We start from the raw sequence: 19,256 nt of genomic DNA on the forward strand, positions 1-19,256 counted from the left end.
ACCTGGTGGGTTACAGTTCATGAGGTCACAGAGAGTTGGCACTCTCTGTCAACTGAGCAGCTACCTAGTATTAACTTTAAACTTGCCCATCCCAAACCATCCTCACATATTTTTTGGAGTTGTGTCAAAAGAGAGAGCTAGTTGACAAGACAAGACAGGCAAGCTAAACAATGCTTTTTTCATGCTTAAAAAACATTATGGTTCATAATTAGCTGTATAGAAAAGTTTCCAAAATTTGTCTGTTTTTTTTTTTTTTTTTTTTGCATTCCAACAGAATAAATGTTCTCACACCCATATTCTAATGGTAAAATTACTTAACTAAGATTTTCTTTATGTTTACTATCTTTTTAAGTTAAGTATTTTCTTTAAAAATGGAACATGTGTTACTGCTAAAAATATCCATGAAATAATGGAAAACTTTTTAAACTCCACTATATGTACAGGTATTTTTGCAAAATCCCCGTGCAGTAACTTAAGTCAAAATTTGGGATGCAACAAACTACATTAGGAAGCTTAAAAACCTTAACTCAAGTCTCTGATGCTCTATGTTTGGAATTTTTCTTTCTATCCTCAGCCTCACTATACCCTTAGAATCATTCCAGGAACAAGCAATACTGACCTAAGCAGCATTCCCTAAACATATCAGATTCTTTTGCAACTTTGTGTCCTGCATGCGTTTCTTCTCTCTGTAATGGCATTCTTTACTCTCTGGTCCTAACGCTTTTCTCTCATCTCTCCCAATTTTGAGTAAGTTGTTGGGTTTTTTTTTACTTACATCACTTATCAATACAATACATTAAATTGAGTTAGTATACTCATCAGATAACTAATGAGATATAATCCTACTGGATAATAACTATAAATTATTTATTTTATACTACATAATTAACTAGCATTTTGGAAAATACCCTGATTCTGGGAAAGATTGAGGGCAAGAGGAGAAGGAGGTGACAGAGGATGAGTTGGTTGGATGGTATCACTGACTCAATGGACAAGAGTTTGAGCATACTCTGGGAGATGGTAAAGGACAGGAAAACCTGACATGCTGCAGTCCATGGGGTTGCTAAGAGCTGGACATGACTATGTGACTGAACAACAACAATTAACTAGTTTTAAGAATGAATAAAATTCTCATTCCAATGAATATATCCCTTGGCTATTTCCACTTTAAAAATGCATGTCTTGAATGAATGCTATCTGATCCTGTTCTCATAAATCTTTTTGCAAGAAATAGTAAAACTAGAGGCGATTCTGTTCCAGTGTGACTCAAGTACAAGGGACAGACAGAAATGACATTCTCTCCAGCCACCCAACACAGAGCTTTTGGAATCTCTAGTTTCATTCAACCATCAAAGGATGATTAAGACAAGCTCATTAACTGATGAGCCTGGTCTTTTTGCACATCAATCTTTACCTTTTCATGTATCCTGGTAGAAAACATTGCCTGGATCTCTCCAAGTAGTAATTAGTCTCTGGGTTTTATTCCCTTGTTAATTATCCTAACCACATTATATAGAAAAGCTACCCACGTTAGAGAAGATTCAGTTCCCATTGAGAGGCAATAAGATTGAAAGAGGAGTAAGACCTATTTGCTAAATCAGGATCAGGCTCTCTGCAGCAAAATAGCAGCATAAAGCAAAGAGAAACCATTTAACTGTGATCCAGAAGATGATCCTCTTGCCCTAAAGAGAGTTTGAAAGAATGACTTTGTATCAGCTTCTGTGTGAGGACTCTATTCCTGTCACCATCTCCTCCAACCTAGGTCTAAACCAACAGAGGGATCCCCGTGACAGAGTCAGGCATCCATCTGGGATAGAAAATCATATAGACAATTACATCTGTTCGCTCTATTTAGCTATAAATGCAGAAATACATTTTACAAATATAAATCAATATTCAAATTAAAATAAAATGAGGAGGAGTTCTGTAGGATAAAATTCTTGTATCTCTACTCTCTGTCAATCAAGAAAACATCCAAGCATACAAGAATAAATGTCTAGCAGCTTTCACAAGAGGCTATAAAAACTATGTGATAGGGTAAAAGAGCAGAGGGACTAAAAAGAACATAGCTTGAATGTTAATTTGGATTTCTTATTGAGACGGTAAAGCGTCTGCCTACAATACGGAAGATCCGGGTTCAATCCCTGGGTCAGGAAGATCTCCTGGAGAAGGGAATAGCAACCCACTCCAGTATTCTTGCCTCCCCACCCCGCCAAAAAGGGGCTCAAAGAAATATTGGGGGCTTCCCTGGTGGCTCAGAGGTTAAAGCGTCTGCCTGCAGTGTGGGAGACCTGGGTTCGATCCCTGGGTCAGGAAGATCCCCTAGAAAAGGGAATGGCAACCCACTCCAGTATCCTTGCCTGGAGAATCCCATGGACGGAGGAGCCTCGTGGGCTACAGTCCACGGGGTCGCAAAGAGTTGGACACGACTGAGAGACTTCACTTTCACTTTCAAAAAGCTGAAGTGTAATGGTTCTGTGAAGACCTACAAGAACTTCCAGCACTAGCATCCAAATAAGATGTCTTTTCATCATAAGAGTTTAGAATGCAACAGTTGAGGGAGTTCACCAATATTAGGCTTGCTTACAAGATTGCTGAAAGAAGTTCTTCAAGCTAAATGAAGGATGCTAATTACTACATGAAAAAAGTGAAAATGTACAATAGATTAGTAAATGTAAGTATTTAATCCAGTTCAGAATACTAACACAGTAATATTGTAGTGTATTAAGCAGTTAACTCTAGTCTAAAGGAAGTATTGAAAATAACTATAGAGAAAAGTATTTTGTTAGTGGATACACAGTATAAAAAGAAGTAAATTCAGACAACAAAAACATAAAGTGGAGGAGGTTGCTGAAAAGGTAGAGCTTTTGTATGTGATTGAGATTAATTTGTTATCAGTTTAATATAGACTATTATGTGTATAAGATGTTTTATGTGAGCCTTGTGGCCAACAAAAATATAAAAACTTATAATAGATTCACAAAAGATAAGAGAGGGAATCAAAGCATAGCATTATTCAAAACTATCAGTTCACAATTCTAAGGGTTGTGCAAAACTGTTGAGTTATTCTGCTCTCTAGAGCATCCTTCAAGATTAGCCCAAGAGGACTCTCCTTTCTTGAAGTGAAAGACTAGTTAAGCTGTTTGTTATTTTAAGCCAAAGAACTCTTTCTGCACCTCATCTCCTTCCTTATGTCATACAGACAGTGCCACTGTACTCTTTAATTGAAATTTTTCTTCCTGTTATATGCCTGTGTGGTTTTAATTGAAAAACTGCCAAATGATAAATCATATGAATACCCTATCTCCTCTCTTGCATCTTATTAAGACTTACTAAGAGGCCACATGTTACTATGTTGTACTTTGTCTTGTGTATCCTTAGAGACAGAGATTTGCAGCACTTGTTGTGACATATTTGTTGGTGATAAGCTGCTTCTTTTTGAAAATCAAATTTTGCCCTGCTAATTGCTGGAAACATTTGCCTTTAAAGCAAAAATATCAATTAGCTAAATAATGGCCTCAACAATAGTTCTTTTTACTTAAGATATTTTCTCTTAAATGTCTGCTGCTACTGCTGCTGCTTAAGTCGCTTCAGTCGTGTCCGACTCTGTGCGACCCCATAGATGGCAGCCCACCAGGCTCCGCCATTCCTGGGATTCTCCAGGCAAGAACACTGGAGTGGCTTGCCATTTCCTTCTTCAATGCATGAAAGTGAAAAGTGAAAGTGAAAAGTGAAAGTGAAGTCACTCAGTTGTGTCTGACTCTTAGCGACCCCATGGACTGCAGCCTACCAGATTCCTCCATCCATGGGATTTTGCAGGCAAGAGTACTAGCACAGTGCTATTCAGTCATTCAATAAACATTAGCTGAACAACTATTAACTTACAGACGGTGGAAATACAGAGCTTATATTCAGATATGGGCCTCACTCCAATCCTGTGCCCTGGCAGGGCCTCAGGAGATTCCTGCAGCCTGTAGGAGCCTTGGGTAGCATGCCCAGACAGGGAAGGATTTGATCATAATGTAAAGAGAATCTGTTACAGACTTTTTGATGTTAAAGGAGGAACATATTTTGCTGCATTTCCAGTGTTGTTAGGTTGGTGTGCTTGGTGGCTCAGAGGGTAGAGCGTCTGCCTGCAATGCAGGAAACCTGGGTTCAACCCCTGGGCCAGGAAGAGCCCTTGGAGAAGGAAATGACAACCGACTCCAGTACTCTTGCCTGGAAAATCCCATGGACGGAGAAGCCTGGTAGACTTCATAGGGTCACAAAGAGTCAGACACAACTGAGCAACTTCACTTTCACTTTAGGCTGATGTGCATGCTGGACTCAGCTGCACCAAAGCTCCTTGTGCAATAGAGCATCAGTTCAATAAAGTTCAAGTCTGAGCAACCATGCAAGCTTTGAACTCTGTGCCACTCCAGTGACAGTAACCTTGGGTTTAAGTGGTTTAAGAGTCACCACCCACAAGATCTCAATCACTTTGGAGTTGGTAATTACATCAACTCTGAGCAGAGGCAGATTAATCATGAACTAATGAAGTTTGATCTTCACGGCCCCTCCTTGCACCAGCTCCTTCCAAGGCCCAATGGGGGTCCCTAGTGCTGTGCTCACAAGGAAATAGGTTTTTAATGAGCTGCTTTCTTGAGTTGAGGAAAAGAAGCAATTCAGTAAAATTATTTCTTACCTAAAGTGAAAGAGGAGAGTGAAAAAGTTGGCTTAAAGCTCAACATTCAGAAAACTAAGATGGCATCTGGTCCCATCACTTCGTGGCAAATAGATGGGGAAACAGTGGAAACAGTGTCAGACTTTATTTTTTGGGCTCCAAAATCACTGCAGATGGTGATTGCAGCCATGAAACTAAAAGACGCTTGCTCATTGGAAGGAAAGTTATGACCAACGTAGATAGTATATTCAAAAGCAGAGACATTACTTTGCCAACAAAGGTACGTCTAGTCAAGGCTATGGTTTTTCCAGTGGTCATGTATGGATGTGAGATTTGGACTGTGAAGAAAGCTGAGCACCGAAGAATTGATGCTTTTGAACTGCGGTGTTGGAGAAGACTCTTGAGAGTCCCTTGGACTGCAAGGAGATCCAACCAGTCCATTCTGAAGGAGATCAGTCCTGGGTGTTCCCTGGAAGGAATGATGCTAAAGCTGAAACTCCAATACTTTGGCCACCTCATGAGAAGAGTTGACTCATTGGAGAAGACTTTGATGCTGGGAGGGATTGGGGGCAGGAGGAGAAGGGGACGACAGAGGATGAGATGGCTGGATGGCATCACCAACTCAATGGGCGTGAGTTTGTGTGAACTCTGAGAGTTGGTGATGGACAGGGAGGCCTGGCACGCTGCAATTCATGGGGTCTCAAAGAGTCGGACACGACTGAGCAACTGAACTGAACTGAACTGAAAGGCAAAGAGGAGAAGGCAATGGCAACTCACTCCAGTACTCTTGCCTAGACAATCCCATGGACGGAGGAGCCTGGTAGGCTGCAGTCCACGGGGTTGCTAAGAGTAGGACTCGACTGAGTGACTTCCCTTTCACTTTTCACTTTCATGCATTGGAGAAGGAAGTGGCAACCCACTCCAGTGTTCTTGCCTGGAGAATCCCAGGGACAGGGGAGCCTGGTGGGCTGCCGTCTATGGGGTCGCACAGAGTTGGACACGACTGAAGCGACTTAGCAGCAACAGCAGCAAAGGCAAAGAAGTTAATTAAGTGCATAAGCACAAAATTCAGGAATCAGATTTGTTCAGGAAATCAACAAGAAACTGATGACATTTAGAAAGCACATGCTGCCTTTTCATTAGTACAAGATCGGTGGAAGTGTAGAAATAAGATAAATTAACTATCTCAGAGGAAATAAGAGCTGTTTAAGGATAAAAGTCAAGGTGCTAAGAGACAAACTGGGGAAATGGAAGCATGACTCTCAGCACAGTAAAGGTAAAAGGAGATGTACCAGGTGTGCGTGCTCTTAAACAGGAATCCAGATCTAAATTTTGGTCAACAGGAAAGGTGACTGAGAACTAACTAAGCCCAACAGAGGAAGCAGCTGAGACCTGAGGGAGCAGCTTGGGATGAAACACAGAAGGAAGAGGAGATTCAGGAAAGTACCTGCTTCTTGTGACAGATTCTGTCGTCTTTCCAAGTCTGCTTTCTCCTTTGGATCCATCAGAAAAGACTCTGCTCTGCTGATGGAACAAGTAATCCCCAAATTTCAGTCATACACACACACACATACACACACATCGACACCCACATACACACACACACATACACAGAGGGACACACACATATACACATACACACAGTCACACAGATGTGGACACACATATACATAAACAGACACTCACATACACATACACAGATGGACATAAACATATACATACAGACACACGTGAACACACATATATGCATACACACACACAATACGCATACACACATATACAAACTTATACACACATGTATACACATTTACACATGCACACACTCATCACAACCTACAGATGTTTGTGGTCAGTGAGGCTCTTGCACGTGCTCCATCTGGAACACGCAGCTTCTGGGGCAGGAAAGAGAGAGAGCAGAGAGTCACACTTGGGCTTTTCACGCCTCCACTCAGAGGTGACACAGGAGACACCACCCATGATTCACTGGCCAGAATGAGTCACTGAGGACTGGAAAAGTAACTATTTGATGACTATTAATGTCTATCCACATCCTTCAGTAGAACTTAATAGAAGTGCTATCAGTTTTTTCTCACCTTGAGACACCAATTTGTGCAGAAACTGAACATGATTTTATCCTCCCCAGAATGAGATTTGAAGGCCTTTTCTATCTGATTACTTTGGCTGGTGTGTCTCTGACTCCTTTTTCACTTCAGTCTGTGCTGAGTGGGATTTGTCAGATTTGTGTCTCTGCTGCCCCCACTTCCCTTCCCCCAAGTAGTCACTAACTACAGGGTTATTTTCAGCCTTTGTTCATGCAATCATTTCTTCAGTTATCCAATATTTCTTAAGCTCTTTCTATGCGTCTTTACTTGGCCCAAAAAAGACACTGAAGAATAAGACATAGTCTTAGCTCTTGTTGCTGCTGCTGCTGCTAAGTCGCTTCAGTCGTGTCTGACTCTGTGCGACCCCATAGACGGCAGCCCACCAGGCTCCCCCATCCCTGGGATTGTCTAGGCAAGAGTACTGGAGTGGGGTGCCATTGCCTTCTCCAGAGCTCTTGTTAAGCTTCCACTTTAAAGACAGTAAGCAAATTTCTGCACACTAAATAGAAACAGCAGTAATTTTAGGCTGGAGGAATTAGAAAGACTTCATAGAGGTGAAAGCTCTGTGCATTTATGGAATGATTTACAAATAAGAACACTGGAGTGGTTGCCATTTCCTTCTCCAATGCATGAAAGTGAAAAGTGAAAGTGAAGTCACTCAGTCGTGTCCGACTTTTAGCGACCCCATAGACGGCAGCCCACCAGGCTCCCCCATCCATGGGATTGTCTAGGCAAGAGTACTGGAGTGGGGTGCCATTGCCTTCTCCAGAGCTCTTGTTAAGCTTCCACTTTAAAGACAGTAAGCAAATTTCTGCACACTAAATAGAAACAGCAGTAATTTTAGGCTGGAGGAATTAGAAAGACTTCATAGAGGTGAAAGCTCTGTGCATTTATGGAATGATTTACAAATTTTCTGCCTTGAAAATGTATTGTCTACAATTCAAATATGCATAATGTTCTCTATTTTTGTAACTGACTTCATCCTGTTCACTAGCAAGGGGTGTTTGTGTGGATTGAGAGTCCCTTTAAGGTAACACAGAGTTCCCCATTTAAAATCCATCCCTCAGCTTAGGTCAGGTTCACTGTAGTCATTGTCTTGTCAATTCTCAGTTCCAGGTCCCTGTTGAGATTGGCTTTCCTCTTCATGAGGAGGCACCTTCTCTGTCTCCTCCCAGGGATGTTGTCCAGGATAAGGGGCTTCTTCTCTAGTGGCAGTGAGAACAGGTCCTTGGCCTGTATGCTCTCACTTAGAATCAGCTTGTCTTTGATTTAGTAGCTTTGATTTGTTCTGGTCTCTGGGCATCTGATGCTGGACCTGTGGAGAAATGTGTGTACTGTGCTGTGTGTATCTGCTTCAGTCGTGTTGGACTCTGTGTGACCCTATGTACCATAGCCCACCAGCTCCTTTGTCTGTGGATTCTCCAGGCTAGAATATTGGGGTGGGTTGCCATGCCCTCCTCCAGGAGAAATGAATGAAGCCAATTCAGTGCCAAACTCTTTGTTAGATATTGCTGATCATAGACTCCAAAGGGCTGAACAAGGAGGATGGGCTGGACCTCAGCCAGCTCATGACCTTACTCTTTCCTTCATGCCCCTGTGATGAAGTGGTTATCAGTAAAGTAGCCTTTACTGATCTTAGGTCCATTCAGGCAAGGAACACAGATAGTGAGAGGGGTCTCCAAGTCTTTGGTATAACAACTCTATTATTTTCTTTTTTTAATTTTAATATACATTTATTTATTTTAATTGGAGGTTAATTACTTTACAATATTGTATTGGTTTTGCCATACATCAACATAGTTGCATAGATAGTTTTAATTCAAAAATATTTTGCATATTGGCCACTCTGATTTGTCCTGAAAATGTCCCTCAAGCAAGCATGCTTAATTATCAACTTTTCTAGCAAGAGATTACTAAACCTCTCAAACCTCCTTTTACTCATGGTAATTTGGGAATAACAATGCTACATATTGTATTGCTTTACAATCCATAAGGCCAATTAAGCAGTTTCCCTAAGTAAAAGAAGAGAATTCTTTCTGCTTTTTACTTCTGCACTTTCAATTCAATATAGAAGCTTTTACTTCTGCACTTTCAATTCAATATAAATATTTTTTATAACAAAATTTTCTTCCTGTTACAGTCATGTGTGGTCTGAATTGAAGGTGAGCCAAATGATAAACATATAAACATCCTTCCCACTTGGCCATATCTGATTAAGACCAAAAGAGGAGGCTTCATGGTGCTCACCTGTCAGTGAGCTGTGGTTTGCCAACTGTATCTTTGGATATACACAGATACTTGCAGCATCTATACTGTTTAGAACTGGCCGTCTCAGCACCGCTCTGGGAATGGGGTTGCGTTTGTTTCTGGATATTGGAATTTACTGCATTTATTGCAAAAATGTGTTGTAGTGAACCATACATAACTCATACCATTTAGTAGTGTTGAAATGTCATTACAGCAAATGATGCAACTTGCAGTTGCTCTGAAGCCCTCACAAAAAGGTAAATTACATTTTTAAAACAGCGTTTTTAATTAGAATGATTTCTATAAAACACCTACCAGAGTGACATTCATTCATTTATTTATTCAATAGACATGGTCTGTCCATTTTACTTACCCAGGTATTAGGGATATGGAAGTGAATTAGAAGTTTTACTAAGTACCTTCCGGCTTATAGGGTAAAATAAACAAGTAAACAACTTAATTCACAAAAGTTCACAGCTGGTAAGGTCGAGGTTCATGAGCAGTAGAATGGGGGCGTGGAGAGAAGGGGCGATGTGTGGAAGACTCACAACTCTGATTGGCACCAGTGACCATCACAGCATGTGGTTCTGGGAGAGTTCTGACAGATCCAGTCAAGGCTCCAGGTAACAGAATTGAATTCCTGTTCTAGAGTGCTGTGAATCCCGGAATGGAAGGTAGAGTGATGCCATGATACTGCTTCTCTACCAGTACTACCACATACTACCGTTGGCTAGCAGTTATAATGTGTCTGTGTGTGCTCAGTTGCATCCCACCCCAGGGGCTGTAGCCCGCCAGGCTCCTCTGTCCATGGAATTTTTCAGGCAAGAATACTGACATGGGTTGCAATTTGCTACTAGAGGGGATCTAGAGGAAATGGCATTTCCAACTCAGGGATCGAACCTGAGTCACCTGCATTGGCAGGTGGGTTCCTTACCACTGGTGCCACCTGGGAAGCCCATAGCAGTTAGTGCTTACTAATGCCAACTCACATATCCTCACCAAAACTGTTATCTAGACTCAATCAAAACCTTCTTTTTACAGATGAAGCCACTACATAGAGTGTAAGAACACTGTTTAAGGTCGCACACATGGTATGTGGCTGAACTCTGAGTTAGGACAGGGCAGACTGACTCCTGAGTCTGTTCTCCTGACCCCTGCACTGCACTCTCTCAAGTTCACTGCGAACACAGCTGGTTGGAGTCTTCCCTAAAACTTTCCTCTTTCAAATCTTTGATGAGATTGGACACTGAGATTTCCTTATGTGCCAGAGAAGACGTGACTTCATTCGAGAGTGAGTTGGTCCATGCTGACCTGCATTCCCAGTTCTGGGGTAGAGGGTGCTGTGCGGCAGCCTGCCAGCCCCAAATTAGCCCCTTCTTTCCAGCCCACCCCTCCCTGTAACAGGAGCCCCTAACAGTGTCTTACCTGTGAGATCTCCATCCCGAGGTGAGACTGTGTGTGCCTGTTTTACAAAAAGCATCCATGTGTCATCCAGTGGGAGGGATACTGGACCCCAGGAAGCACGTCCTGTGTTCTAGGAGTCTGTCCCGTGGTTTCTGGTGATGGTGTGGAGTCCACAACTGGGTAAGGAATGATGACTCTGGGCCCAGAGGGAGTAGAGCATCAGTTCTAAGTGACTGAGCATTTCCTGGTCCTACTCCACCACCTCAGTTTACATTCTGGTTCTGATATTTACAACTAGTTATCATCATTAATGTGTCAAGAATCCTGATACAGAAGGAGATGGGGTTCTATCATGGGACCTGGGAGTGGGAGGAAAAGATGACAAGTAAGTAATTCTTCTGTGATTAGTGGGCTGATACTAGTACATTTAAGTAGAGGGAGAAAAGCATGTGTTCTATTGTCTCTTCTCCCAAGGCTCAAAGAGGAAGGATGGGCATGGCAGGACAGGAAAGCTAGGTCAACTGACTGGGTTGAGGGGTCCTACTGGTGGAGGTGTTACAGGGCTGTGGACTGGCCCACAGTGGCCCTCGTGTTGTCCCCACTGAGACCTTAAGGTATGGGAGGGGGAGAGCATGAATCCATCTCTGAGCGTTGGTGGGGACTCTGGGGTGTGTGTGTCACAGGTATATCCTTCCCACACCTGAGATGAAATGATGAGAGTCAGGGTGGGGGGGCCCTCAGGGTGGGCTTGTGTGGACCACAGGGCTGTACCATGGGAACCCTGAGCCTGAGGGGCCTTGAGGAATGGGGGCAGCATGTTGGTGATCTTGAGTTTTGAGGTGGGAGCTCTATTGTGCTTCCCCTAAGGCCCTTCTCAGTCTCTCTACTCTTCCCAGTGCTACTCTCTGGGGACCACCTGGGAACTTCTCTGATCAGCGGAAACAGAACAAGACAGCAATGGCCACCCTGGACATCAGCCCCTTCTGCTTGGATCTTCCCCCTCAACCCACCTGGGCTTCCATTCTTGCTGCCACTTTTCCTCTTAAATGCAGAATGGAGGAGTTGGGGTCACTGCTGGCTGCAGGCAGCATGGACCCCTTCTCTTCTCTGCTTCACTTGTCTCTTCTTTGCTCCCTCCCTTGCAAACACCCTCTAGCAGAAGGTTTTCCCCTTCTGTCAGGAGCTGTTCCCTTAAATTATATTTTGCATCCTTTTTAGTTACGGTTTATAAGTGTATACAGCATGTTACCAAACTAAATTTTCAATATACAAAGGGGAAAAATGAAGTTTAGGAACTCTTAGACTTTTTAACCCATCTATTTTCTTCTAAGGACCCCAAACTTCTGTTTTGGAGGGCTAGGGTTGAAAGCTGACTCCTACTTTCTCTTTATTTCCTTTATATATAAATCTTTTTCTCTCCTGAAGCCTAATTTTGAGACTAGCAGAAAGGGATATTTCATAAAATGAAATGTGATAAATGGAAAGAAATTTAGTATGTCTGCTAAGTCGCTTCAGTCGTGTCCAACTCTGTGCGACCCCATAGACGGCAGCCCACCAGGCTCCCCCGTCCCTGGGATTCTCCAGGCAAGAACACTGGAGTAGTTGCCATTTCCTTCTCCAATGCATGAAAGTGAAAAGTGAAAGTGAAGTCGCTCAGTCGTGTCTGACCCTCAGCGACCCCATGGACTGCAGCCTACCAGGCTCCTCCGTCCATGGGATTTTCCAGGCAAGAGTATGGAGTGGGGTGCCATTGCCTTCTCCGATATATGCATCAGTCTCTCTATTTACCTATTGCTGTCATTATCATCAATCTGTCAGCCCATCTATCGAATCTATTTCTTTAGTATCTATATTTCTATGCTAATAAATTTATAGTTAAAACAATGAAACTGATGTCTTCATCAATAGACCCTTTTAAGATGTTTTAATATGAAAATAATAATAGTGACCTTTAAATAAACTGCCAAGCACTTCAATTTTTCTTGACACCAGCTTCCAGGAATTTGTCATTCCCAACTCTGCCACCGTGTGGTGATTGTATAAACTGCACACGTGCAAAGCGGAGCCCGATGCTCTCAGACCAGCAGCATCCATGGTAGAAGCTGAAACATTCATGTAAGGGACAAGTGCAAGGATACAGTGAGTGGATTACAATCTGACCTTGGACAGTCATTGTAAAAATTAATCATTTAAGTGTCTGGAATTCAGAAGGCTAGAACCACCTGCTGCTGCTGCTGCTGCTGCTAAGTCACTTCAGTCGTGTCCGACTCTGTGTGACCCTATAGATAGCAGCCCATAAGGCTCCCCTGCCCCTGGGATTCTCCAGGCAAGAACACTGGAGTGTGTTGCCATTTCCTTCTCCAATATGTGAAAGTGAAAAGTGAAAGTGAAGTCGCTCAGTCGTGTCCGACTGTTCGCGACCCTATGGACTGCAGCTTACCAGGCTCCCCGGTCCATGGGATTTTCCAGGCAAGAGTACTGGAGTGGGGTGCCATTGCCTTCTCCGAGAACCACCTAGGACTATGTAAAGATTCAGTGTCTACTTGACCCACAGACAGGTAATGAGCTTGGGGAAATGGATGGGGTACAGATTGAGAGAAGCCATTAGCACAGACGTCGCCTCTACCTGGAAAACTCCCACCTCTGCCACTCCTGGGAGAGACAGTAACCTGGACCTGCTGTGGAGTGAAAGAGAGAGGTTTATTTTTTCCCTTTCCTCTTTCAAGAAGGTTGAAAGATTCAGAGGAGAACAGATAGACTTCTGGGTGCTCTGTGGCAATATGGTAAAAAAAAAAAAAAATGCAGTATTTTTGTCATTTGAAAAATAATGAGTTTCTATTCTTCAAATATAATAATTCCTGTTCTGAGTATCAATTACAAGTAAATAATCTGAAATATGGACAAAATATATGTGAAAAAAACTTTATGGTAACATTAATCACATAAAAATGAGGCTATGAAATTTTTCTTCCTTCATATTGTTGATTTCTTCCTTGTCCTTTCTGATAATGATTGATAAATTATCACCATTAAGGAAGCTAACTGTTAATATGTCCTATTCTCAGAAGCGTATGAAATGTCTACTAACTGCAACTTTTCATGAAGCAATTGAAATTTAAACAAGAATGACATTTTAAAAACTTGCTCTGGGAATGGTGAGTGTCAGATGGGCTGGAATGTGACGAGAGCATCTCAAACTGTCCCCTCAGAGAGACCTGAGCCTGGAAGGTGCTGGGGTTAGATCGTGGCCTTGCAGGGGAGAGTCAGCCTGAGGCCTGACCTCCCCTCCATCCCCTCTCCTCCCCCACAGCCAGGGGCCTGGCCTGTGAGCAGGCACTGCGCCCAGTCTGTGTGTCTATGTTCCCTATGAACCTGCATCTTCAAACCTCGATGTGCAGAAGAACCACCCGGAGGGACTGTAACGTGACACACAGAGGCTATTCGCTAGGCTTGGGTGTGGCCTGAGAACTTTCATTTGTAACAAGCTTCTGGGTCTTGCTGGTGCTGCCTGGAGTGACCACACTATGAGATGCCCTGGTCTAAACTGCACCCTCACCTCCGCAGCAAACAGCAGGCCTCGGTCACCCTCAGGACCAAGGTTGCTCACTTGTTGTCCCTTCTCTGGTGGACGTGTAGAGAAGAAGCTGACAGTTCTTGAAGCAGCCTGGGCTCCATTTGGGTAGGAATTCCTGTTCTGAGACCCCTGATTTGTCTAGAAGGGGGATGGCAGGGACTCCCTCTGGGTGTGGGTATCCTCTCATGAAACCTTCTCCCTGGTGAGGGAATGGCTGGGAGCATCCAGAGCAGTGTCTTGTACTGTGCAGCATCCAGGGTGGGGCCTGTCTGGACCGAGTCTAAGGGGAGTTCTGCACACATTCTAATCTCTGCACTTAGCCTGTGTTTTGCAGGAAGAAACATGTTCCAAGTGCATCAGCAGATGGCTCTGGGGGCAGGACTTCTGCCACTGGGCAGCGCAAAGAGAAGAGGGGTTGGGTCTGTAAATACAGAAGACCACATCCCCTCTCACTCTGCAGAAAGGGAGCATAGCCCAAGTGACACAGCCCAAGGACAGAGTGGTCTTAGGGGCTAAGAAAGATCTGTGACGGGAATAGTTAGGTTCAGTCAAAAAGTGTTATTTACTCAGTTGTGTCGTGTCTGACTCTTTGGGACTCCATGGACTGTAGCCCGCCAGGCTCCTCTGTGAGATTTTCCAGGCAAGAAAAATGGAGTGGGTTGCCATTTCCTCCTCCAGGAGATCTTCCCAACCCAGCAATTGAACCTGTATCTCCTGCATTGTGGGAAGATTCTTTACCATCTGAGCCACCAGGGAAGGTTCTGTCAAAGCCCTGTGTTGTTATGACACCCCTGTGCTCCAGGATCTTGTCTCCAGATCATTCTGAGAAGGAGGGAATGACCAGCAATCTCATACCCCCAACTTGATGGTTCCCACCTCACCACCTCCATGCTCACCTGTGAGTTCCTGTGCTCCTGTCCTCATTTCTGCTGACCTGATAATTTACTTTTGTATTTTCAGCCTGCTTGCAGTTCTCTTCTTTGTCCCTGAGCCCAGCCCTGGGGGATATCAATGCCTGATTCCACCAAAATTATTCTTCATGGGCCATTTGATCCCAGACCCTGACCATGTGAGATCTCACAGTCTGTAAATAGTGGCCAGAATGATCAAGGGAGGGAGAGTCACTCACATGACTTAATGCAACTTTCTATACCAGCGCCGGCCATGGGGCCTGGCTCTCAGGACCACGGAAGCAGGAGGTCAAAGGACCGTGTTGCTCATATAAGGACATTTTGAAGATGCAGAAGCTCATTGGTGTCTGAGCTGCAGAAAGGGGCACATGCAGCCTCCGATAGTGCCTGAAATGGTGAAAGGTGTCGCTATTGGCTCTCAAGAGGGAGGGTGTAAGGGGTGGTTTATATAGACCCTGGTCGGCACCCTGACACCTCCTCACAGGCTGATCCTGCAGCTGGGACTGTGACCTTGAGGACGTGGGGTCAGGATGGTTCTGGGCAGACACCTCTCCCTGCGGGGACTCTGTGTCCTCCTCCTCGGCACCGTGGTGGGTGGTCAAGGTAAGAGCTGCCCCTCTGTCCTGGGTCCACAGCAGGGAGTCGACCCCTTGGTGAAAGGAAAGGTGTCTGGAGTTCTGGAACTTGGCCTCAGTGTTTTTGATCAAAAAGGAGCCACACTGACTGTGAACACTGGTCTGTCTCCTGTGCGGGGTCCACTGGTCATAGCGGCAGATTTTACAGAGCAGTGAGGTTTCGTCTGGACCGAGCTGGCTCAGCCTGAGTCCCCTCCACTGTCTCCCTTGTTCTCACGGAGCTTCTAGGGTTCCAGTGGCTCCCAGTGTGTGGAAGGTCCCGCGACTGAGCTCAGCTGGGACTCTGGGCTGTTCCCACATGCTCCACGTGTCTGGTGTGTGAGCACTGCCCCTGGGTCCCCGTGTTTCCTGTGTCTATGCTCCTGTGGGCTCCGTGCTTTTGTGTGTGTGTGTGAGGGTGTGTCTGTGTGTGAGGAGTTTGTGTTTGTGTGCAAGGATATGTGTGTTTGCGGGGGTGTGTAATGAGTGTGTGAGTGTGTGTGTCTGTGTGTGTGGAGTGTGTGAGGAGTTTGTGTTTGTGTGCAAGGATATGTATGTTTTTAGGGGTGTGTGAGGAGTGTGTGAGGGTGTGTGTGTGTGTGGAATGTATGAGGAGCTTGTGTGTGTCTGTGCGTGAGGGTGTGTGAGGGTATATAAGGAGTGTATGAGGAGTTTGTGTGTGTGTGTGTGTGTGAGGGTGCATGAGGAGCTTGTGTATGTGTGTGTGAGGGTGTGAGGAGTGTGTTTTGTTAGCATGGGAGGAGTTTGTGTGTGTGAGGGTATGTGTGGAGTGTGTGAGGAGTTTGTGAGTGTTTGTGTGAAAGTGTGTGAGGAGTGTGTGAGAGTATGTGTGTGTGTATGTGTGGAGTGTGTGAGGAGCTTGTGTCTGTTTGCGTGTGAGGGTGTGTGGAGCTGGTCTGTGTGAGAGGAATGGGGCTGCTGAGCAGGGAGTCCATCGGTCTGTGAAGCACACAGGGTCCCACAGGGCTGGGTCACTGCATGTAACCAGATCAGAGACAATAGTGCCCCTGTCTGCCTCTCTCTGGCTCCTCTCCCCCATCCCCTGGGCTTCCCTCTGCTTGTTCCCCTGTCTGTGCAGCACTGGGCTCTGTGAGAGGCTCTGCCTGCTGGCCTCTTCTGTTCCCACCAGGTGTCCATTGTGGAGCAGAGAAGCCCACAGCCAGAGGGGACCTCTTGTCTGTGGAGTTTAGTTGATGTGCAGCCCCAGGTGTATAAGTTCCCAAGTCCCTGCCACAGTCCCTGTGACTTGTTTCCTGATGTGATGAGGGCCTGGGATGGTCCTTCCCCCTCCCAGGGTCTGCTGTGACTCTGTAGGGAGCTCTTTCTCTCTTGTGCCCTCTCCTGTACCTCCCTGGACCTGGTTTCCCCTGAGTGAGAGGATGGGGAAACCATCCTCTCTCAACCAGTGAGGGCTATGGCTGCAGAGAATCTGGTCTCCAGCCTGGAAGAGGCGTCTCTCTCAGATGTGGGTGCTGGTCCACTGAGACTCAGTGCAGCCCTGTCTCCTCTCAGAGCTCACTGTTGTCCCCTAGACCTCAGCCTCCAGTTCACAGCTCTCCTTGGAAAGCCCCCTCCCTCCATGTCTCTGCTCCTCGAATGCTGGGAAGATGCTTCACCTGAGAGCTCTGGAGGGCAGAGGTATATTTTGATCCCCTGAGGGGTGAGAACAACATGTGTTCTGATGAAAGGCCCCACACTTACTAGGACAACTGTTGAAAGTTTCCTGAGACATTACTTATGAAGCAAGACCATTTTGCCAAAGGAAGTACTCTTTTTATTTTTCCTGAAACAACACTGTTCTGTGTTTTCCTACTAAAATTTTCTTCTTCTACTTCATATGATATTGAACTTGCTACTCATAAAACAATAGTCTAGGCATTTGTGAGCATTTGATGATTGCTGAGCTGGGCAGACATTACAAGAGTTTTTACCAGGAAATTCATGATGGACATTGCCAAAAAATTATTCCTTGAAGCATAATTGATGTTATTATACACAATAATGTAGACCCCCCAAGATTAGATAATTCAATATATAATATTTTTGTAACATGTTTTCAAAAATTAACAATATATTTTGCACATCTGTATATATTAATATTGTTTTTGTTGTTGTTGTTTTGAGTTAGTTTTTTGTTTATTTTTAAAATATAAATCTATTTATTTTAATTGGAGGTTAATTACCTTACAATATTGTATTTGTTTTGCCATACATCAACATGAATCCACCACAGGTATACACGTGTTCCCCATCCTGAACCCCCCTCCCTCCTCCCTCCCCGTACCATCCCTCTGGGTCGTCTCAGTGCACCAGCCCCAAGCATCCAGCATCATGCATTGATCCTGGACTGGCGATTCATTTCATATATGATATACATGTTTCAATGCCATTCTCCCAAATCATCCCACCCTCGCCCTCTCCCACAGAGTCCAAAAGTCTGTTCTATACATCTGTGTCTCTTTTGCTGTCATCTTTCTAAATTCCATATATATGTGTTAGTATATTGTATTGGTGTTTCTCTTTCTGGCTTACTTCACTCTGTATAATTGGCTCCAGTTTCATCCACCTCATTAGAACTGATTCAAATGTATTCTTTTTGATGGCTGAGTAATACTCCATTGTGTATATGTACCACAGCTTTCTTATCCATTCATCTGCCGATGGACATCTAGGTTGCTTCCATCTCCTGGCTATTATAAACAGTGCTGCAATGAACATTGGGGTACATGTGTCTCTTTCAATTCTGGTTTCCTCAGTGTGTATGCCCAGCAGTGGGATTGCTGGGTCGTAAGGCAGTTCTATTTCCAGTTTTTTAAGGAATCTCCACACTGTTCTCCACAGTGGCTGTACTAGTTTGCATTCCCACCAACAGTGTAAGAGAGTTCCCTTTTCTCCACACCCTCTCCAGCATTTATTGCTTGTAGACTTTTGGATAGCAGCCATCCTGACTGGCGTGAAGTGGTACCTCATTGTGGTTCTGATCTGCATTTCTCTGATAATGAGTGATGTTGAGCATCTTTTCATGTGTTTGTCAGCCATCTGTATGTCTTCTTTGGAGAAATGTCTATTTAGTTCTTTGGCCATTTTTTGATTGGGTCGTTCATTTTTCTGGAATTGAGCTGCAGGAGTTGCTTGTATATTTTTGAGATTAGTTATTTGTCAGTTGCTTCATTTGCTATTATTTTCTCCCATTCTGAAGGCTGTCTTTTCACCTTGCTTAGAGTTTCCTTTGTTGTGCAGAAGCTTTATTTTTTAATTTAATTTAATTTATTTATTTATTTACAATACTGTATTGGTATTGCCATACATCGACATGAATCCACCACGGGTGTACATGAGTTCCCAATCCTGAACGCCCCCTCCCACCACCTTCCCCTTATCATCTCTCTGGGTCATCCCAGTGCACCAGCCCCAAGCATCCTGTATCCTGTATCGAACCTAGGCTGGCAATTCGTTTCTTACATGATAGTATACATGTTTCAATTCCATTCTCCCAAATCATCCCACCCTCTCCCTCTCCCTCTCCCTCAGAGTCCAAAAGTCTGTTCTATACATCAGTGTCTCTTTTGCTGTCTCGCATACAGGATTATCATTACCATCTTTCTAAATTCCATATATATGTGTTAGTATACTGTATTGGCGTTTTTCTTTCTGGCTTACTTCACTGTGTATAATTGGCTCCAGTTTCATCCACCTCATTAGAACTGATTCAAATGTATT

At 44.2% G+C, this 19,256-nt stretch overlaps 1 pseudogene; it reads left to right on the top strand.

The window, feature by feature from the left end:
- Positions 1 to 15,431: 15,431 nt before the first annotated feature.
- Positions 15,432 to 19,256, top strand: part of LOC128048244 (antigen WC1.1-like) — a 29,852-nt pseudogene continuing 26,027 nt past the window's right edge.

This window comes from Budorcas taxicolor, chromosome 5 (genome assembly GCF_023091745.1).
Source record: "Budorcas taxicolor isolate Tak-1 chromosome 5, Takin1.1, whole genome shotgun sequence".
In the NCBI taxonomy this organism is placed as follows: domain Eukaryota; kingdom Metazoa; phylum Chordata; class Mammalia; order Artiodactyla; family Bovidae; genus Budorcas; species Budorcas taxicolor.